Source organism: Malus domestica, chromosome 05 (genome assembly GCF_042453785.1).
Source record: "Malus domestica chromosome 05, GDT2T_hap1".
Lineage (NCBI taxonomy): Eukaryota > Viridiplantae > Streptophyta > Magnoliopsida > Rosales > Rosaceae > Malus > Malus domestica.
This window is the reverse complement of record NC_091665.1, coordinates 950,110-959,040: the sequence shown is the minus strand read 5'-3', so window position 1 is coordinate 959,040 and position 8,931 is coordinate 950,110. Positions and strand designations below refer to the sequence as shown.

The window sequence follows — 8,931 nt, the reverse complement described above, 5'->3', positions numbered from 1 at the left end:
GCATACGCAGAAAGGTGATTTATGTATTTCATATTGTATGAAAAACATTGATATGAGTTGTACCTAGAAAGGTGCAAGACGATATCAGTGCAAGCCCAGGATCAGAACCATGACAACTGTCAAGTGAGTCCTTAAGTATTTAAGAAATACTAAAGGATAAATTCCTCAAAGATCGAGGAAGAATTAGAGTAACGTAATGGAAGCGTAAATGTATTAGATTATGAATCTAATCCATCATTGGATGTTTCTTCATTATGAATGAAGAGATAAACATATATCTCTTTATTATGACTAAAGAGATATTTGGATGGAAACATTAAAGTAATGACTTTAGTGTGTTCCATTATGAATGCAAAATATATTGCCATATAGAAGTTTACAACAATGTTGTTTGGATGGGAAAGTTCATTTATGAACTCTCTATTCGGTTCCAACCAGAAAGTGTATGACACTAATGGGGCGATAGCTCAAGCCAGGGAATCAAGGTCTCATCAAGGTCCAAAATCAAATGAGAGACTGAACCACATGATTGAGAATCATGTATAATGGTGACGTCGTTATTCTCAAGGTTGCTTCTATGGATAACATATAGATATCCATTGTCTAGGCCTACTACTCAGCCATTTATGAAATGACTACAGAAGAGGTATCATCACTGATGAACAAGCTGATTGGCTCTAGTGCAAGTGGGAGATTGTTGGAAATGTGCCCTAAAACCAATCATATGATGATACTTTACGGACATTTCACATGTTAAACTAATCTAGTTTAATATCAAGGGCATAAATTATTGTTTTAAGCCGTCTCATATAAATGTTATATGCTTAAACGATAAGTCCAAGGAATATGTGATTGGGAGAATACGATCTAAAGAAGTTAGATTCATGAGACCATTCTTTCGTAGACACATCCTAAACGTTCCTGATCATAGGATTGGCAATTGGGCATTGACAGTCCGTTAAGATCAGTACGTGCTGTGTCTTCTCTCAGGGAGAGTGACTAGTCTCGAGTCATTGGTGTGTGTGACATCAAGACAAGTACGTAGGTGCTTAATAGAGAATGAGTTCACTGAACACGATCAACGAAGAGTTCTCATATTCATGTCACATGAGAATTCATGGTTGGGATAATGAAAAGTAGTCATTTGACCTGAGGCATCACATCTGTCTTGTGGTTAAGTCCTTGATCTTTGATTATGTCAAAGTCACCCCATCCGTGGGTGTCCACGGTATCGTTGGGGTTAAGCTACTTAGCCATTGAGGCAAGTGAATGCGCAACAAGGGATCTCTAACCTTCAAACCGTTTGAGGGAGAATACTCTATGATATGATTAAGAATCTTTGGCCAAAGTATGAATGAGATTTAGGAAGGCGTTCCAAATCACATTCAAGGTAATCATATAAGCACACAAATCACATTGGATAGTAGACATGAATAAACTATCAAACCAAACAATGTGGTCAAGAGTATTGTATTAGAGAAAGACCGTATTGCATTTGTAATCCTAAACTGAATAGGTTCTCCACCTCTTCTGATTAGCTTGGGTAACCATGTTATGCTGCTAGGTGTCACTCATGGTTTGTGGAAGCCCTAAACGTGTATAATCACTAAAGGGAGAATTGAAAGTAAGTTTCAATTCACAATCGATTTGAAAGAGTTTTAATCGCCCACTGCCTCGCTAAAAAGAACATAATGGATCGTACACCGTGTAAGGTGGAGATTGAAGAAACAATGGAGATGAGTAAGAATAATTAAAAGGTTTAATTATTTATGGCAAGGATTAATTAATATGTTAATTAATCAAACGAATAAGTTCGTTAAAGACCTCGGGATAGTTTTGGACCTTAAGGCCCAATGTGCTTCGAACGTCAAGCTCATTGACTTAAGTTGTATGACAATTTAATGAATAAAGATTCACAAAGGCCCAAAAGCCCAAATCCCTAATGTGGCCGGCCATATGTGTTGAATTAGGGTTTTTTGGTTCTTTAGGTCATTTATAGAAGTGACTATATAAAGAACTTTATAGTCTAAAATTCATTAAGGGTTCTTTTGGAGAAAATTGGTGAGAACATGTCTCTCCTTTTTCTCTCTAGGAGGAAGGCCCCCTTGGAGGGTGTATCTAGCCATACTACTACTCCAAGGTCACTCATTTCTTCTCCAATCTCTCCTTGGTGAAGAGACTTAGAGGTTCTCAATTTTGGGAACTTGGAGAAACCTATTCTTCCATCCAAATCCATAGATTTAAGATGCAAGGAATGAAGGCCCTCTCTTTGGGTGATTAGCCTTTGCTTATGCAAAGAGGAATCTACAAAGGTATAAATTTCAACTCACTTTGTTTTGAGTTGATTCATGGTTCACCAATCTACTAGGCTTTGAATTTCATGGGTAATGTTTTGTTTTTGAATGCATGCAAGCATGATTCCGCCTTTTAATTGTTAAATGCATGCTATATATGTTATTCAAATGAACATGTTTTCACAAAATAATCCTTCATAGATGGTATTAGGTACATTTCAATTTAGCATTGTACAATTGAGGATCCTTACCTTGGTACATTTGGAAAATAGAGTCTAGTGGTAGATGTTAAAAGGTACGTTTCAATTTAGCATTGGTACATTTCTAGCTGATATGTTGGTACGTTTCAATTTGGCATGGGTACATTTTTATAAGTAGCGGTACATTTCAATTTGGCATTGGTATGTTTTAAGCCAATATTGGTACGTTTCAAAATGGCACAGGTACATTTCTATTAGTATCGATACATTTCAATTCGTCATTGGTATGTCTCAAGCCAATATTAGTACGTTTCAACATGATATGGGGTCAATTCAAATTAGGCATATGGATAGACGGAGAAACACACATTAACCATATATGCAATCCTCTTCTTTAATGGAACCTCCTCTTTGTTCTTCATGAATTGGTTTTGAGAGACTCCTTATTTGGGAAAGAAATCAAGATGTTTTTTTTCTCTCCAAAGAATCAAGATGTTTGTAGTGTTCTTCTTTTAGCACTGTTTGTAACATACTTGACCAATTCCGAAACTACTGAGCACTGGTCAACGTTATACCGTCAAGAACCTAGAAGAGTTTCCCTCCAACTAGGAGGCCAATCACAGCACGGCATGTGTCGACATCAGAAGCCAATCATAGTGCGACACGTGTCAACATCAGAAGCCAATCACAACACAACACGTGTCAATGTCAAAACAAAGCTAGAAACTCTCTTCTATAAAAGGAGATCATTCTCCCACAATATTTCCTAATGTCATTTGTACTAAATCATTCACTAGTACTCACTAAAGGAGAGCTTGAATCTATGTACTTGTGTAAACCCTTCACAATTAATGAGAACTCCTCTACTCCATGAACGTAGCCAATCTGGGTGAACCACGTACATCTTATGTTTGCTTCCTTGTCTCTATCCATTTACATACTTATCCATGCTAGCGACCGAAGCAACCTAGCGAAGGTCACAAACTTGACACTTTCTGTTGTACCAAAGTCCTCACTGATTTTGTGCATCAACATTTGGCGCCGTCTGTGGGAACGACACTTATTCCCACTCTCTTCAGCTTTGTTAAGCTGGTTTCCACCATTCGTAAACTCTCTTTTGACCAGGCATCCCTTTCCAACATAGGGAGCGAAGGAAGCCATAGCACACAGAATGACACCCCTTTTGCACCTGGTGCGAAGCAACGAAAGAAGGAACAAAAGAAGTTTGCTCTTCAGGCTAAAGTCGATGAGCTGGAGGCTCAGAACAACAAGATAACGATGAAGAATGAGATCTTTCAAGAGCAGTATGAGAAGGTCTTTGAGATGCTCCACGAGGCTAGATATACTAAAACACACGAGTTCATCACCCTTATGGAAGTCAACCATCAACTGGGTGCACCCCAACGCGGAAGGTCATTTGCCCTTGACATGGGTGTTCCCGCTGAGGAGTGAGCTACTCATCGAAATGGCGACCAACATGAGACTTCTCTCAACCCAGCTGCTTCGACCCGAAGTAGGAGGAGTGGAGGAAGACACATCCTTACAGAATGAGTGGAATGATCGAAAGCCATTTTTCACGACTGTCGAGACTTCCTTAAGAAACATCGAGACAATCCCATCCATGTAAGCTCGAAGATCAATGATCTAAGGTTCTCTAAAAGACTCGGTCCCATCCTATGTCCTAGGCCGGCTACCAATTTGGGGAAAGGGCAACAAGTCCTAGAGAAACACGAAGGTATAGGGGACTCAGAAATGTTCTGACAGATATACCTTGGAAGTCAATACGGCGAGTCCATGGAAAAATCACATGCTCTTGATTAAACCTTCCTACTTCCAAGAGGAGATAGAGATTTACAAAACAAAACTCCAGTGGTACATGACTCCACTCAGGACCCTCTTGTCCTACAGCTCCTTAAGGAAGTTGTTGATGCACAAAACCGAAGGTCTTGGAACAACGTAAATCCGACCGCGAATCTGCAAGAAATGTAAATAACATAAGATGTATCGTGGTTCACCCCAAGGTTTGGGCTACGTCCACACTAATATTGTATTTCTCTGAGAGGTGAGGGGTGTGAGGGAGAGAGCTTCTGAGGGTGAGAGAGCTCTTCCTATGGCCTAAGAAAATGGCATCCCTCAATGAGGAGAGTGAGGGGTCATTTTATAGAATAAGGGCTCCTCACTTATTAAATATTTGCCCCTACCTTTATTACATAATTACATTTGAGTCCCCCGAGTATTTATATGAGATCTAAATACGGAGGCCCTAAGTATGGTACAAGCAGTAGTCCCCCAAGTCTTCAGTCAAAAGAGTCTTTTGGCTGGAGATTAGAAATTCAGTCTATATGTGGGCCGAAGTAACTAGATGTCGTCTTGAACTGATACTCGATATGAGGCGGTGCTCAATCTGAAATGATGCTCAACTAGAAGTAGCACATGTTGCGAGGCTGCTCGACTTGTGGCTTATGTTGCCTTGGTTGGTTCGGCTTGCGGCGTTGAAGGTGAGGGAGTCCTTTTTATAGAATAAGGGCTCGCTCCTCAATACATGAATGATGGGCTAAAGTTGATGCTCTCTAATGATGGTGAGGGAGTCCCTTTTATAGAATAAGGGCTCGCTCCTCAATACATAAGTGATGGGTTAGGAGTGATGCTCACGGCGAGGCGGTTGTTCAGCTGGCGGCAATGCTCTCTAATGAAAGTGAGGGAGTTATTTTTATAAAATAAGGACTCGCTCCTCAGTACATGAAAAATGGGCTAAGTCCCCTAAGTATTTTTCATGAGGCCCAGTTGAGGCCCAATTTATGGTACATAATGTAGTCCCCCAAGTCTTCGGCCAATAGAGGTTGTTGGCAAGATACTTCAAATTCAATCCATGTATGGTCCGAAATGGCGGTTTGTTCGGAGGTGGTCGTTGTAGACTATGCACTGAAGCTTTGTAGGTGAAGCTTTGCAAGTTGAAGCTTTGAAGCTAGAGCTCTGTAAATGAAGCTTTTGAAGCTAGAGCTCTGTAAATGAAGCTTTTGAAGCTAGAGCTTTGTAAATGAAGCTTTCGAAGCTAGAGCTTTTGTAAATGAAGCTTTTGAAGCTAGAGCTCTGTAAATGAAGCTTTTGAAGCTAGAGCTCTGTAAATGAAGCTTTCGAAGCTGGAGCTTTTGTAAATGAAGCTTTTGAAGCTAGAGCTCTGTAAATGAAGCTTTTGAAGCTGATTAAGTGATGCTCATGAATGTTTATGTTGATTGACATAAGTGATGCTCATGGATGTTGACATAAGTGATGCTCATGAATGTTGACATGAGTAATGCTCATGAATGTTGACATGAATGATGGTCATGAATGTTTATGTATGATTGACATGAGTGATGCTCATGTATAATTTGAAGTACTGGGCGTAATTTTGATCACCTGGTTGGTGATAATAGCAGCAGGTTGCCGAATAATTTTGGAGTACTGGGCGTACTTTTGATCACCTGGTTGGTGATAATAACGGCAGGCTGCCGAATAATTTGGAGTACTGGGCGTACTTTAGATCACCTGGTTGGCGATAATAGCGGCAGCGTGCCAAATAATATTTTGTAGTACTGGGCATACTTTTGGTCACCGGGTTGGTGCTATTTTGGGCTTGTGGGCCTTCGCCCTCCACACAACATTCCAGCCCATTTATTTTGGGCTTTGCCGTTTTTTTTTATTACCCTTTGGTGGGGTTTATACAGATATCTCCGAAAAATACGAAAAATAAATTACATAATTCAAAAAATAAGGAAAGTAAACCACATCATTTTGGTAGGGTGTTTATTCCTTGCTTTTGCAGTGTGGGTGTTTATTCCTTGCTTTTGCTTGTGTTTTTCTGCTACACTCTCCCTGTCTCTTCACCTGGCAGACAGAAGGAATCATAATAATAGGAAGATTTTTTTTGCTTTTCTTCTTTTCTCTGCTTTCCCACTGCTTTGCTTTTTGCTTTGTTGGTTGTAATTCCACTTGCATACATGAAACCGTGGGTGGCTGGTTCCCATGGCCGACAGTTGTAGGTTTACAGCATGGGTGAGCAGCGCAAGAGGGTAAACTTTGTCAGGAGTCAAAACCTTATCCATTGTCTCCTATTTTGTTTGCCATTAAGCTCAAGAACTCTGCGAACTCAATGGTCCCATTTCCATCAACGTCCACTTCGCTTATCATGTCCTGAAGCTCTTCATCCGTCGGATTCTAATCCGGAGACCGAATCACTATCGCCAGTTCATCCACAGTAATGCAACCATCTCCATCCTCTCCCATGGCTAAGATAACAAGGTCGGCCATGAGCTCTCCGGAAATGAGGCATCTGAACTCTTTAGGAACGCCAGCAGTGCTGTCGCCGCCGTCGTGAAGCTTGAAAGAGAGACTTTTTGGACTTCAAGTCTTTCAAAGAAGACAAGGCTCTGATGTTGCAGAGGTCAAGAGAGACTTCCATGCCGGAGTTCCCACACCTAACAACAAGTACTTTCTTTCCCTGAAATTTTCACCGGACTTGTACTCATACGCGTGCATAACTTCAGCTCCAAACTCCGACAAGCCGTTCATTTCTGGCACGACACACTCGGCATTTTCGTCGGTGGCAACAATGAACCACCTGCAAATGTACTCAACCTCAGACTGGGTCAACTCGATTGAGGTAACGGTCTTGACTCTCGAGAAACCACTTGTCTCATCGTACCTTGCGGATTGAACGCAGGAGTTGAACTTTGGGTTGATCTTAAAGTGTTTTGCGTATGACTCAAGATAGTCGATGAATTGTCTTTTTGTTGGGTACTCAGGGAAGTATTCTGGGAATGGAAGCTTGGGGAGTTGGCAAAATGCTTTTGGAAGGTGAAGTTTGAGCCTATAGTAGGTGCATTTTTTCCAAAGCGATGCTATGCACTTGGCTTTCTCAAGGACAACAAAGGGTACTCCTTGGTCTCCGAGACAGGCCGCCGTTGCCAGACCTCATGGTCTGGCTCTAACTATGATTGGACCATTGACCATGATGCAACGGCAAACGAAGAAATCTTCATGATCATCTAATCGAAACAAGTTCTCCATGCTTATGATCAAAGAAGTAGTTGCTCAAACATGGTGGGATTTGAGTAATGGGTTTTAAGTACAACACAATTTGGGATTGTTTGTTGTTGTAGTTGAAAGTAGATCAAAGATCTTGAGAATTTTGAGAACGTTTGTAAGTCGAGGTTTGCAAATGTAGAGAACATAGCGTGTTGAGTTTGGTTTTTGGGTTTCTGCAGATTCACGGTGGAGGTGAAAAAAATGAAAGAGAACCGACATAGCTTTTTGTGTCGATTCCCACAGACGGCGCCAAATGTTGATGCACAAAACCAGAGGTCTTGGAACAACGTAAATTTGACCGTGAATCTGCAAGAAAGTAAATAACACAAGATGTATCGTGGTTCACCCCAATGTTTGGGCTACATCCACACTGATTGTTGTATTTCTCTGAGATGTTGAAGAGGGAGAGAGAGCTTCCTTATGTGAGGATGAGCTTCTCTGCATATGAGAAGGGATGTGAGGCCCTCTCTAATTGTGAGGGTGAGGGGTCATTTTATAGAATAAGGGCTCCTTACTTATTACATATTTGCCCCTTACTTTATTACATAATTCCATTTAAGTCCCCCGAGTATTTATATGATGTCTAAATACGGAGGTACTAAGTATGGTACAAACAGAAGTAAACAAGTTGAGATACCTGATTGGAACCAACCTAGGCCTGACCCTCTTACAAGGAGGATCCTCGACACTCCCTTCCAAGCAAAGACAAAGTAGAAGCTTGGCTTGCAACTCTATACTGGAAATGAGGACCCGATTGAACACCTTAACCTCTTTGAGTCCACCATGGCATACCGGATGCACACCGACGAAGGGCGATGTCTTCTCTTCCCCTCCACCCTTTCTGGTGGAGCTCTAAACTGGTATTGTCGTCTTCCACCGGAGACAGTAGACTCATTTGAAGAATTAAGGAAACTGTTTGTTTCTCAACACATTTTCCAGACCGATCGCTTGCACTCTGCATATGACTTGTACATTATTCGTCAGAAGCCAAACGAGTCATTACGTATGTATGTTGGCCGCTTTAGCCATGAGTATTCCCGTTGTGCTGAGGCAGATGACAAGACTGCCCTCAAAGCCTTCACGGCAAGCCTACGTGATTGTTTCTTCAAACACTTGGAAGACTTACTCTGAGGTGATGGCATAGGCTGAAGGAAATTTTGTGAAAAACATGTTCATTTAAGCAACATCTATAGCATGCAATTAACAAATTAAAGGCGGAATCATGCTTGTATGCACTTAAAACAAAACATTAACCATGAAATTCAAAGCCTAGTAGATTGGTGAACCAAGACTCAACTCAAATCAAAGTGAGTTGAGAAATTTATACCTTTGTAGATTCCTCTTTGCATAAGCAAAGGCTAATCACCCAA

At 41.0% G+C, this 8,931-nt stretch overlaps 1 pseudogene; it reads right to left on the bottom strand.

Moving 5' to 3' along the window:
* Positions 1 to 6,815: 6,815 nt before the first annotated feature.
* On the bottom strand, positions 6,816 to 7,543 carry LOC139196636 (probable indole-3-pyruvate monooxygenase YUCCA8; annotated as a pseudogene).
* Positions 7,544 to 8,931: the final 1,388 nt, after the last annotated feature.